Source organism: Lampetra planeri, chromosome 23 (genome assembly GCF_965212315.1).
Source record: "Lampetra planeri chromosome 23, kcLamPlan1.2.h2, whole genome shotgun sequence".
NCBI lineage: Eukaryota > Metazoa > Chordata > Hyperoartia > Petromyzontiformes > Petromyzontidae > Lampetra > Lampetra planeri.
This window is the reverse complement of record NC_136129.1, coordinates 6,582,829-6,596,624: the sequence shown is the minus strand read 5'-3', so window position 1 is coordinate 6,596,624 and position 13,796 is coordinate 6,582,829.

Here is a 13,796-nt window from a genome sequence, read left to right as displayed (position 1 = left end):
ACTCGGACGATGTGTGTGTGTGCGTGCGTGCATATCTGATGTGGGTCTGTGCACGGTATGACAACGATGTATATTATCTTTGGCAAACAGGTATACAGTTGTACTGTAGTTGGAAAGATACCAAGTGTATGTATAGCTTGTTCTGGGAGAATTCATAAAGGCTCCTATTTCCAAACATGTGGGTCCACTCTGTACCAGTCACTTCAACACAGATTGTCACGTGGCCCAATAAAAGTATAATAGAAGAAAATTTATAATTTGAACAAGGCACCGTCGAGTAAATTGTTGCGCCTATAATCACCGGTGATGACCACCACCTATGACCAAAATCACCTGGAATTTCATGAGATCTGGGAAGCTAAAAGCAGAGTTGAGCCTGGATAGTGCTTGCTTGGGTGAAAGAAGACGTTCAACAAACTGTTCAACGTACAATTAAACTTGCAGTATCAACGCACGCACGGTGGTTATGGATGGTGTCCCCTGTATCCACAGGGTTCGCCGGTGGCTGGAACTGCTTCTATGTGGCACGGCGGTTCCCCAACCTTCTCGAATGTGCGGGCCCCTTTTGAACCTCCAAACTTTTCGCACGACCACCACTATCTAAAATTACTCTTTGGTTCTCTCGGTAAAGTCACGTATAAAGAGAACATAATAAATCTAATAATAATGTATGCTCTTATTTAATGTATTAGTTTCTCTTTATACGTGACTTTACCGAAAGAACCACGAAAGCTCCAAATTAAGTTTTCTATATAAAATTGTACATTTACGTGGTGGGGATGGTATTATTTTTCTTCTTATCCACGGAACCCCTGGAGTAGCCTCGCGGACGATCAGTGGGGGGGGGAGTCTGACTTAGAAAAAAAACATCTGAACTCATCCCTACCCCCCACCCAAAGTATACGTGGAACGGCTGAAATGCGCAACGGTTGATGTGCAACTGTTGTCAAATAATTGTACCAACATTCTATGGGGTGGACGTGAGAGGAGCCCAACGGGGAAGTTGAGTGGGATCTAACAGGGAAAGATGAGCGCGGCGAGGTGAGGAGCCAGGTCGCGAGTCCGTGACGAAGTAGCGAAAGGAGGCAGCAGAGACAGCCGCCCTCTTTGAGCTGTGAAAATAGAGAGCCCTGGGTTTATACTGTTTGGTTTTTTCGGTAAGTCACGTAAAAAAAAACAACTAAATTAAATCACGACGTTTCGGAGGCAACACAAGCTTCCGTCTTCAAACGTCGTGATTTAATTTAGTTGGTTTCATTATTTTTTTTACCTACGTGACTTTACCGAAAAAATACAAAGAGTATGAATCCTTGCAGTCACGAAAGCTTCAAATCTATAAGCCCTGGGTTTATTCACTCGTATGAAGGGCACTCCCCTTGATGCATGGGGCCAGTGAGCCATGCGTTAAGGGCCACTGCTTGGGTGCAAATGGAAAATAGGCCATTGTGAAAATGGAAACAATGGAAAAGAGCACAACTTCTGCTAATACCCAATTGTATTTTATCCCCCCACATCCCAACCTTGTGACAGAGTGAAAGGTGATTAATTTGTAAAAAAAAGCAGTTGGCACGATGAGTCGGTGAAGTATAATTGCAATCACTTGTATGTTATTTTTAAATCCTTTATTACATCCTTTATATTAAGTTCGCTTACTTGCTTGCTTGCGTGCTTGCTTGCTTACGACCGTGCAAATCTTTCGGTCGTTTTTTAACCCACTTCCCGTGATCCAATCGAGCTGACATTTTCCACACAGACTCGTTGTGCGAGACAATTAATGTTCGAGAAAAAAAATTCCCAAGATTTTACACTTTTTAGGCAAAAACAATTTATTTTACATATATTCAAATAGAACTCATTCATGGCTTTGGCTGAACGTCACAGTGTAAGAGCCCAGAGCGTAACCCCTCTACAGGCCGTGGCAGAGTAGCGCAGTTGGTAGCGCCCTCGCTTCCCATGTCAAAGGTCGCGGGATCGATCCCCGCGTCCTCCACAGGCGAATATATTTTTAAATTCTTTATATTAAGTTCGCTTGCTTGCTTAGGACCGTGCAAATCTTTCGCTCGTTTTTTATCCCACTTCCCGTGATCCAATCAAGCTGACATTTTCCACTTAGACTCGTTGTGTGTGACAATTAATTTTCGTGAAAAAAATTCCAAAATTTTACACTGTTTAGGGAAAACAAATTAAATATTTAATTACCAATTGCTTAATGGTGGCAGACAATCATCTGACCCATAGGTGGCAGCCATCTCAAGCCAGAGGACGAGAGGACTCTAGCCGCCACGCATATAAAGGATTTAGAGTGAAAAACTTTGTTTTTACGGGTTTATTTTTATTTCTGCGTGGTCGATTACTTCGGTCCGCTCACACCCAGCGTGACGTGGCTGATGAGGCCGATGATGTCACAAAGCCACACCCAACACCTGTGCAGCGGCACACGTGGGAACAAGGGGTGAGGTGATATCACCCCACCCACCCCCCGCCATGTGTTCTCGTGCTATCTGAGCAATCAAATCGATCATCTCTGAGAAATGAATTTTTATGAATAACTGGAGATGCCAGATATAATACTGGTAAGAACCACCTGGTTCCACCAGCCCACAGGGGATTATTGTGTCCGTCCGTCGTGCAGGGAGGGGCTGGGTGGGGAGGGGAGGGTGGGGAGGGGCTGGGTGAGGAGGGTGGGTTTGGGTGGGAAGGGGAGGGTGGGGAGGGGCTGGATGGGGAGGGTGGGGAGGGGCTGGGTAGGGAGGGTGGGGAGGGGCTGGGTGGAGAGAGTGGGGCTGGGTGGGAGGGGTGGGGCTGGGTGGGGTGGGGCTGGGTGGGGAGGGGCTGGTCACCCCGTGGTGCCCTTATAAAACTCAACGTTTAACCTACTCACGCCGGCTTGTGCCCGCCCTCACAGTCGGCCAAATTTGCGGAATACACCACGCCACCGTTGACCCTGGCCATTGACCGAGTAACCCAACGTTCCTACCAGCTCCCTCCGCAGGAATGTGTTTAGTTTTCGACAAATGCTTTCGGGCTTTTTTTCTGGCCAAACAAATATGGAAGCCTTTGCTTAATGTCTGTTCATTTTTATTTTATATTCTCCACAACGATGCTCAACGATTATTCTGTCACCTGACGTGCGACGTCGTTAGCGTCAAGACATTGTGACGTCGTTAAGGCACTCTGGCAATCACGAGACTTAAGTATGCTCCATGAGAAAGCCTGGTCTCCCCGTCTCGCAGACCCAAGTGTGTTAAGCCACTAATCCAGAAACAAATTCCTTGCATTCCCAGGGCTTTACACTTATTTGCGAGCCTGATAAATAAACTCCGGGGGAGAGAGGCGGTGCAACAAATAGCAGCGGAATGGATTTCGCTGGGAGTTGAGCGTTTCTTGGATGGAGTCTACGTGACTCTGCACCGGGCTAGAACGTGTGGGAGCCGTGTCCGTGTGCGAAACAAATTTGCAAAAACCTCACACAGTTGGCGATGCATCTGCTTGTAGGAGCAAGGATGCCACGGAGAGAGTGAGCTCGACAGCTGGACTGGTCGCTTCTGTCGAGCCGCGGATGATTTTTTAATCCCAGTCCCACTTCGTCAATGCTAAAGCCCCCCCCCCCACTGACATTTTTTTCTCTCTCTCCCATTCTTCGGCCTCGTGATTTAGCACCTGGTGAGCGCTCAAAGAAGGCAATGTGTCTTGCGGGAGAAATTAAGAGCTATACGATCGACTCAGAAGAGCCTGCCTCTCCACTTGAAACGCCAGATGTTCATCCTGAAGTTCTCATTACTCGCAGTCTCAGCTAGATCTGGGTTGGGCATCCAAATTAACAAGAAGAGCCATTTTCTTGTACGTAGAATTTGGTAACAACAACAGCAGCAACAACAAAAAACCCTCAATATTTCAAGAGACGCAATGCACGTGGTGAACACGAGAGACAGTGGCCCCTTGATGAACGACGTCACGAAGCAGCAGTTCCTTGAAGAACCGCAGACTACCGACCCTTGAGCTAGATGCGTAAAACGACGAAACGAAGACCAACACACACACACGTGTCCACTTGCTTGTGGTGTGACGGTGTTGTTGCCAGAGGTCGCAAACGGGTTTTGATTCCTTACCCGTACCCGTACCCGGCCGCACCAGGGTCGCAAACGGGTACCCGTACCCGGCCGTACCCGTACCCTACCCGTACCCGGCCGGGTACGGGTATCGGGTACCTGATTGCGACCTCTGGGATGAAGCTATGTTGCAGGCGCGGGTGGGTTGATTCTAGGAACTTGAATTGTGAGAAGAGACACAAGACGTTGGGAAATTAGTGTCAAACGGTTACTCACCAGTGACTCACGGTCTACCCGTACCCGTACCCAGCCGCACCAGGGTCGCAAGCGGGTACCTGTACCCGTACCCGGCCGGGTACGGGTAGCCGGGTATTGGGTAGGGTACGGGTATCGGGTACCCGGTTGCGACCTCTGGTTGTTGCACAAACGACTGTCCCCTCGTATCCGTCGTGGTGCTCGCAACGCCCGTCGCCTTGAGACGTGGCAGAGGGGCCCACGTGCTTGGCATCGTCTCGGCTGTGGTTGTGTTCAATGCTTCTGCTATGCCGCTTCTTAACGACCGCCTCAAGCCGTTTTATCGTTCGAATAACCCAAATTAATTCCACCACGCAGTTCGAAATGCTTCGTGTGCTGTAATTAAAATTCGTATTATGATGCGTTAACGCACACCGTGTGCTGCATACATATTAGTTTTGTCGGCGTATGAGCTTTCCAGGTCAATGTTTGAGCGTACATATACTAAACTGCTTTCACTCTCTCAGTCTCACATTTATGCTTTCTATTTAGGGCCGAAGCAGTACCCCAATTGTAAATGCTGTGGGTTTACTCTCCAACATGCCCTTGTGCTGAACTAGTAACGAATTGGTACGTTTTATGTACGTGAGCAACTTTACGAATTGGCTGTGTCGGATGGTGGCAGGGTTAACGACTCAAATTTACGCGACCTAACTTAAAAAAAACTTCCATTATGGATTTCTCAGACTCATCAGCAGGATCGGGCCTGTTGGGCTAAGATCGATTTTAGTGGGTGCTGAACAAACGGCGATATAAGACATTGGCCTGGAAACCCCATCGGCTCTTGGATGAATACATAAGGCGGTGCATGACATGGAGTGATAGACCTCTGTCTTTATTATGAACCAATGTCCTTTACCTGGACGTGTTTGTTTTCTAGTTTTGATGACATAACTCAGAGGAAGGTAAGTATAACATGTTTGCAGTTTAACTGCCAAAATGTGAGTGGCTTGGGCCGCTGATAAAGTGCGTGCCGTTTTCGTGCTGCGCTGCATATAATTAGCCGCAGCAAAACAACGCGCACGCTATTTATAAATATTGGCACCCGCAAACACAATGCGGGGTGCCGCGCATCGCAATAATTGTGGCGTTGTCCTAGATGCCACAACACTTGCCGCACGGGGAACACGTGACAGACACACACGCCGGCGTGACATATTACTACTGCTGGCGTCATGCAGTTCCGTGTGTCGCTGTGTAATCCGAAACCCAGGGCTGCAGGCTCAGATTATCGATTAAGCCAGGTATGCCATGGCTTAGCCTCAACTCATCAGGGGGCCCACATACAGCAGGCTTCCCAACAACTCTCCCTCCATCGTGAACAGCCCAGGGCCGAACTGAGACGTCGGCGAAACCCGCCCACGAGGGCCCAATTTAAGCCAGCGAACACCACTGGGCAGATTCATGAAACATTTCGGAATTTGTAAGCGCAGTTTTGAATGTTTTTCGGATTTTCGGCTCATTTCCAATGCGAACGACGACTGTGGAATTGTCGTTGCGCTAACCATGACGATACCAGATGTCAAAGTTCGGTCGTACATGTTATGTTTTTCGTTTATTGTTACATTTGAATCACAGTTCCTATGATCACTGTTACATTGTTGTTATAGCTTTATTTTGGTGATTTCGAAAACGTTTTGATTTAGCCATATTTGTTTGTTGTAGTACAGAGTTAGACTGATAACTTTAATCTAAATTGTCTTATGGTTGTTATTGTTTGACTTGCATCCCACTGAGATTTTTGCACACAGCGTTGATAAACGGTGCTTTTTCTGGAAGACTTTGCAGTTTTTTCCTGGATTCTTCTGTTGCGCGTAGTCACTTTAAGATGTTTCTTGTTCATGTTTTTTGTTTGTTGCGATTGCACCCGAGTCAAGAGCCTAATGGCTCACAGGGCTATACCTAATAAATTAAACTGAACGTGAGAACACGTTTGGCTGGAAAAGCGTGTAAAGTAATGTTTAGATCCAGTTTTCTGATCGTTACAAAATAAAGCAAACATTTGGATCGTCCCGAATTTCATATTCAGGCCTGTTAACAACATTTTCTCGAATTCACCCAACACTCAATAGCGCATCCCACGCGTGCACTAAATTCAGCTCAGATCCTCTTAAACATTTTTGCTTATTTCCTTCACACAACGGCGAAGTAAGTAAGTTGTGTTCGTGTGTCCATCGTACAGCGGCGGCTGGTGGGTCCAATTGCTGGCGGCTCTGTGTGAGTGGTTTGAATCTGCCAATGAGATGCCGAAAATAAAAAAAAATTTCTGCGGCGGCCAAACCGGGCGCCCCCATAATTCGAAGACGTCCCAACAGTTCTATCGGAATGGATTTAAAATGCCATAAAAAGCGGAAGAAAGTGACTGAAAATCAGTTACTTCTCTGAATCATTTGTTCAACTTGTCAACATTTTTAAAAATATTTTTCACGATGTAGATCTTTAAAGCACATTTTTAAATGCCGTTCTGCCACAACACTCCATGCAGAGCAGCGACCACCACCGTCGTATAACGTTTGTAAGGCGCTTGATGCGCCCAAAGATAATTTGCTGCTGAGAATCCCCCCAATGGGGCTTCATGGGTTGGCACCACACCAACGTCTGCAGGCACCCGCAGTGGCAGCAGTGTGTGGGTGATCGTAGACTCAAGAGCATGGAGGATGGAGGGAGGGGGGTGGCAGCGGCGAAGAATGCCCCTTGTGTAGAGTCCAGGACGCTGCCCATCATCTATAAGGGAGAAGTGTCTCTGACCGACACTCACATGCACGCGGTGCCGTTAAAAGGGATTATCTTTGGGCCATCGAACCCAGTAGCCAGTTCTATCGTCAGATTATAATTCGAGCAGGCAAAAACAGCGGGGTCATTTTTCATCGATGTATGTATCCTTGTACACGCGCTTACCCAGGAAAGCCTTACACGGAGTCTCAAGAGTTGGGGGTTTTTTTTTCAGGAGGGTCCTACCCGTGTTCGTAGTATAGGGGCGATGTTGCTGCTGCTACGTCTCATCCCAATCGAGTACATTTGCAGGTACATTTTTCAGCAATTGGGGACGTTTGTTCAATAGACGTTACATTATCTATTTGGTAAAGTCACGTAGAAGGAAAATAATAAAATAATAAAAATAAAACATAATAAAATAATTCTCACGACGTTTCGGCCACAACGCAAGCAGCCGTCTTCAGGTGGAGAACAGGTCTGTCGAGAAGGCAGAGTCAGACCTGGTCTCCACCTGAAGACGGCTGCTTGCGTTGTGGCCGAAACGTCGTGAGAATTATTTTATTATTTTCCTTCTACGTGACTTTACCGAAAGAACTAAGAAGATGAATCCCTGCAGTCACGAAAGCTTTACATCGAAAATTATCTATTTGTTTAGCTATGGGAAGAAACCCTGAAAACCTGGCAGAGAGCCCATGGAAAAGAGGAGGATAGCGTACAAACTCCACACAGCAGATGTACACCGAGTCCAGGCCCATCTTGCCGTGTGTTCTAGCACTGCGCCACCCTGCTGCCCCATCGACTGCAACAACAACAACAACAAAAATAACCCCTGGACACACTTTAATTTATTTTTTCGAGACAAAAAAAATTGCAGGGTCTGTGATATGAACTGATATTTGAATCTTGATTTGAAGCTTTCGTGACTTGCAGGGATCCATACTCTTTGGTTCTTTCGGCAAAGTCACGTAGGTCGAAAATAAAATAAAGAATAAAGAATAATATATCACGACGATATTTTAAGTTCGCGTGCGTTCAACGGTGACTCAATAGCGCCGCTCTGTCTTCGGGAGAGAGGGAACGCGATAAGGTGAACCGTTCGGGTTTCCGGAGTGCGACAAGGGTGGTTCTGCAAGGGATGCGAACAGGACGCGACAAAGCCATTACATAACATTGTGGACGAAGATTGGAAATCTATTAAGATTTCGATATGGATCGCACATAGCCGGGGGGAATGGAGAGGGGGGGGGGCATAGTGACAGAGATCGCTGCTTGCACGAGGTAAGGGGCCATCCATTTAGTCCGTACGCAGAAATCTGTCAAAACTTGAGGGCCGTCCATAAATGACGTCACGCGATTTTGGACGATTTATGACCCCCCCCCCTCTCTCGTCACACGGCGTCACAAAAAGTCAGACCCCCCCCCCCTCAAATATGACGTCTCAAAGCTCTGCCCCCCCCCCCCAAATAAAATATGCTTCGAATCGCTTTAAACTATTGGCATTGTAGTGCGTATTTAATGTGGCGCTGCACTCTGATGTTGTAGGAGAACACATTAATTAAAAAGTCTATTTAATTAAGTAGAACGTATTGTCTATATTTATTTAAAGTTGCGCATTTTGATGTGATGTCACATTTCTCAAACCTCCCCCCCCCCCTCGTCACACATCGTCCCAAATGTCTGACCACCCCCCCCCCCCCCCAGGTGCGTGACGTCATTTATGGACGGCCTATTGACCCTACCCCCCCCCCCTCCCTGTACGCACGCATACTTTTTACCCCCCCCCCCCACCCCGAATCCTATAGAACGGCCAATATTTAATCCACGCAGAAACGATCAAGGATTCATGATTTTAACGTGTTTAAGCAAACAGATCGTCGAAATGGATGGCCCCGAGCCACGGGAAGTCTGTTGCGCTCTTGTCGAGGGCGTTGTAATTTCAGAATCAGAATCTTGATTTAGTCGACTGCAGGAGGAACCCCATGAGACACGAAGCTGTTTTTGTTCACAAAATGCCCAGTAAGGACGGGTCGAGAGAGTTACGTTATATTTGTATTATTTTATTATTTCCCTTCTACGTGACTTTACCGAAAGAACCAAGAAGAAGAGTTACAGCGTTTCAAATGTACAAAAAAAAATACTTTTCGTACGTACGACTCTCTCTCTCAACGCCGCATGTCCGACTTGCTGGGGGGGGGAGGGGGGGAGACGTACAGGCGGATATGGCGACGCGTCACGTCTGTGGAACACGATGGATACACCATGTCCAATGGCGCCACGGTGGCGAGATGTTAACTACCTCGCCCCGTATAGCAGGAGGTCGTGGGTTCGATCCCAAACCCTGACGCCCGTTGTATATTTTTGCAGCTTTGCGTGTTCTCCCCGAGGTCGCGTGGATTTTTCTCCGGGTCCTCCGGTCTCCCCCCCCCCCCTCCACGTTGAGAATCAACGCGCATTTCGAGTGCGTGGCTGCTTGAAATGTGCTAAAATAAGGGGAAAAATATTTGTAGTTAAATATATATGCGTGTGTGTACATTTCAAAGATGTTCCAAAATACGACTACTTTCCCGCGCCTCCGATTATCCACGGTTGGTTGCGGGCAAGTAAACCATCCGGGCAAGTTAAAATCATGGTTTATTGTGCAACAGGTAGTGAGCGATTGTGCACCGCTGCATGTATGTATGTATGTACGATGTTGAACTTCTTTCGCACCGTACGCAACCAACCGTGGTTAATCGGAAACGCGGGAAAGTGGTCGTATTTTGGAAGATCTATGAAATGTACACACACGCATATATATATATATATTTAACCGTTACACCGTGCACACAATACTGCATGAAGTGCCGCTGGTCAATCGGTCAGGGGGGCATATGCGACGTTGTCCTGTGATGTGGAATCACGCTGACTGAGTGTGCGGTGCTTGAATCTGCGTGCCCTTGAAGGGTTATGACGAATGAGTAATTCATTCAGTAGGCTACAGGTGTGCAACGAGTTTTTACAACCGCTTGCGCGACGCAATATTGGGGCTATCCCCACCTCTTCGAGGACATCTGGCCAGCGCGGAAGAGTAGGCCAAATACTCTGTAGAGCTCTCTCGAGCGGGGTCCGTTCCGCCAGCAGCGGCGTGAGCAGAGCAATTTCAGCGCCGCGCCTTTTACCTTTTGCGCGAAAATGCCGTTCCGGTGTATTTTGCGGTGCCGGTAAAAACAACCACAATGCATTATCACGAACTCAGGCGCGTCAAGAGATTTTTCTATCTGTTTAAGTTGACTTCTTAGTTGGAAAAAAAAAACACACACCGCACAATGTGCTCCACGTTAGTTTTTTCAGTCACCGACACTCACGTGGCTTCTCAGCGCCGTGCGAGGCTTCAAGCCTTCATGCCAGGCTGCCCTCCACTCTCTCTCTCAAGGCCCAAAGCTAAACAGGGCAGAAGGCACAAAACTCACTGCCTCCTTGCATGGCTGAACCACCCCCCTCCCCCCCGCCGCATGTTACTTTTCTCCGACGACCCGTTTGTCCGCTGCCAGTGAGCGGGAACTAAGCTAACGGTCAAAGACAACAGCAGCAACAGCTACAATGAAGAGGACGAGGAGGAAACTCTGCACAAAGGGCAATGGGTTAGAGCAAACGTGAGGGTGCACCACCCCCATTCTCTCTCTCTCTAAATATAAGATAACAAATATTGTTCAGCCTCTTGTTGACTTCCAGACCAGAGTCGTCGAGCGGCGTTTGTTTAAAGCAAGTTTGACCGCTGATGATATCCAGAAGGTCAAAACTGGTCCCGAAGTTAAGACTCGCTTAAACAAAATGCTGCCAGATAATATTGGTCGGGAAAAGCAACCGGCTGGTGGGACCTTTGACGAAGTTGTAAACTCGTACGGGATGGTTCGGGACACATTGACTCTGGTTGTGTGTCCACAAGATGAGAGCAGTTGAACACGTGTCCTTTCGCGACCAAATATTATCCATCATAGAGGTTATTTTTGGTTTAGATCGCATGAATATAAATGCGTCGTTAAACCCGCCGCCACCCGACCACAGCCAATTAGTAAGGTTTGTCACGTAAACAAAACATGCCAAATTAATAACTCGTTCGGCACACCACACTTGTGTTGGAGAGTATGGCCTACATGACTGCCATGGCATTATATATATTTAAAAAAAGTTTGACAAATTAGGCAGATTCATTTGACTCCTAAAATCACATCGAACTAAATCATTAAGGAGGGTGTTTTGTTGGTGTAGTTGTTGTTGATGATGATGATTTTAATCATTTCATGGGTGAGATGATTGTCAAGCGATACAATTGAACTTTCCAGTGAAGCTGAGGGAGGCTGCTGGTGATGAAACCTTTTTTCCCCCACGACCACAGTTAACTCACCAACACTCTTCTTCCACTCAAATCCCTCACAACAACACCGTTGCATGACACACTTGTTTAACCCAAAAATCCCTAAAGTAGCCCTAACCCTACAGTGAGCACGATTTGCCGCTCATTTTAAGGAAATTGTTGAAAAGGCTGCACGTGACGTGGCGTAGATATTCAGACTCAGAATGCTGCGCGAATTGCTTCTAGAGGAATCCGATGAGCTGCAAAGATCTTTCTCACTGATGTCCAGGAGGAGCGAGCCGGTTGTGCAGCTGCAACTGGAAGGGGCCCAGGCCCTTTGCTACAGGGAGGGGGAGGGGTGGGGCGACAGGGAGTCCATGGACCCAGACCAAATATTCTACTCGTTGGCACCACCTGAGATGGCATCTTTTAAGTCGCCAGCGAAACTTAACTCGGCGATTATCACATCGTCCGCTTTTACTAGCCATGTGCACAATCTGGTGCGGCCGTCTGGAACGCTCTGGAGCAATGCACTTTTAAACCATCAAGATTAAACACTCTTTTTTTTAGAACTTCTTTTTGTGTTCAGTTTGTTGTCCTTCCCCGGCACCTTCGATTAGCACGTACGGTGCAAAATAAGTTCAACATACAGCTCATACGTACACTGCATCGCGCGCTTTCAGATGTACTTCTGCGTCCGTCTGAGATGCTCCTCCTTCAGATATTAGGAAGCCACTGGAGCTATGCACTTTTAAATGATCTCGATTGAAAACCAATTTCTTTAGAAATTATTTACGTGTTCCGTTTGTTGTCCTTCCCCCCCACCCACACCTCCGATTAGCACGGTTGGCTACGTACGGCGCGAAAGAAGTTCAACATATATAAAACACATGCATTTGCCCTTCTCTTCCATGATGGCCAAACGTCTTGGAAGAGATGGGAGTAGCCACAGCTTAGCCACCACACGTGACCTGCGCGATTATCTCGGCCGTGTCGCGCCAGGAGATCGAATGAAAGCGGCGAGCTCTGCATTGTCAAGTCCGGTGTGTTGACCATCACACCGCGGTAACATCTGTACAGGGAATTACTCAGATGTGCGATATTAAACTAAACTAAGCTACATGTTATGTTACCAGGTAAGTTCCACTGAGCTATGTAGCTCTTTTTCAGTAGCAACTTTGCCACTGCGGGATAAGGCCTCGACCATGGGGACCATACTTCACCACGTTAGTTCATGGGGGTTGGTAATACAGTGCGGCAATAGCGTATAGTACAACAGTGCTCACTTACGTTAGCTCTGCCACCCGCTTGCAGTTACAACCTCATATAACTATTAAAATGTTTTTATTATAATATTATTATTTTGTATTTTGCCAGGTAAGGCCCATTGAACTATGTAGCTCTTTTTCAGAAGCGACCTGGCCACAAATGATGGCCCGACGAAGTGGCTTGTCGTGTGGAAATTTACGGCAGCCAAAATACTCTAAACGCACGTTTCTAAATGTGAAGGAAAAAAAACCGAATGACCCGGTGAAGAATCCACGCGAGCAAGGGGAGAGAGACATTGAAATCTCCAAATATACAGGCGTCTGGGTTGGGATCGAACCCACGAACTCCTGCATACCAGGCGAGGGAGTTAACATCTCGCCACTTTGGCGCCCTTTACTCGGCATATCATGTTGAGCACAGGCTAAATAGCTGTGCATTGTGTGCCGGTATCATTCAAGATCCTAAGTGTCAAATACAATTGCCATATCTACATCCAAGTGACAGCCAAATTAGGCCGAATGGATATGTTTAGCATATCGGAACGTCACCGGGTTGAAGGCTACCCTTCCATCTCCGTGGCTATTTCCATGTCGCGACATCGTCGCCAAACAAAGCGAGCGAGGCACGTCGCGTTTAAGAGAGATCAAAATCGGCGGCTGTGAGCAAAGGCGCTGAATATAGACAGGGCTTTATCCCCCGGCGCTCAATATAATGAGGTAGTGGCGACTGTCTCTCTGCCCATCTCAGCACAAAGGCAAGCTTCATGGGGGGCTTCGAGATTAGCCCTAATCCAGCACGCGCTGCTGAGTCTTGCGCCGAGAATGGGGGTCACGTGGATGCTCGCTGTGTGCACACGTGGCTACGGAGGAGCGCGACTCGCGCCCGGCCTCTCGTATTGGCGCGCACGCCCACGGTGGCCGAGTGTGCTTGGCATGTATGTACTCGACGTTGAGCTTCTTTCGCACCGTACGTAGCCAACCGTGCTCATCGGAGGTGCGGGTGAAGGACACCAAACTTAACGCGAATAGCAGTTCTAAAGAAATGAGTTTTGAATCTAGACGATTTCGAAGTGCATAAGCGGCGTCCTGTTATCGGAAGGAAGAGCGTTCCAGACGGCCGCAGAAGCGCATCTGAAA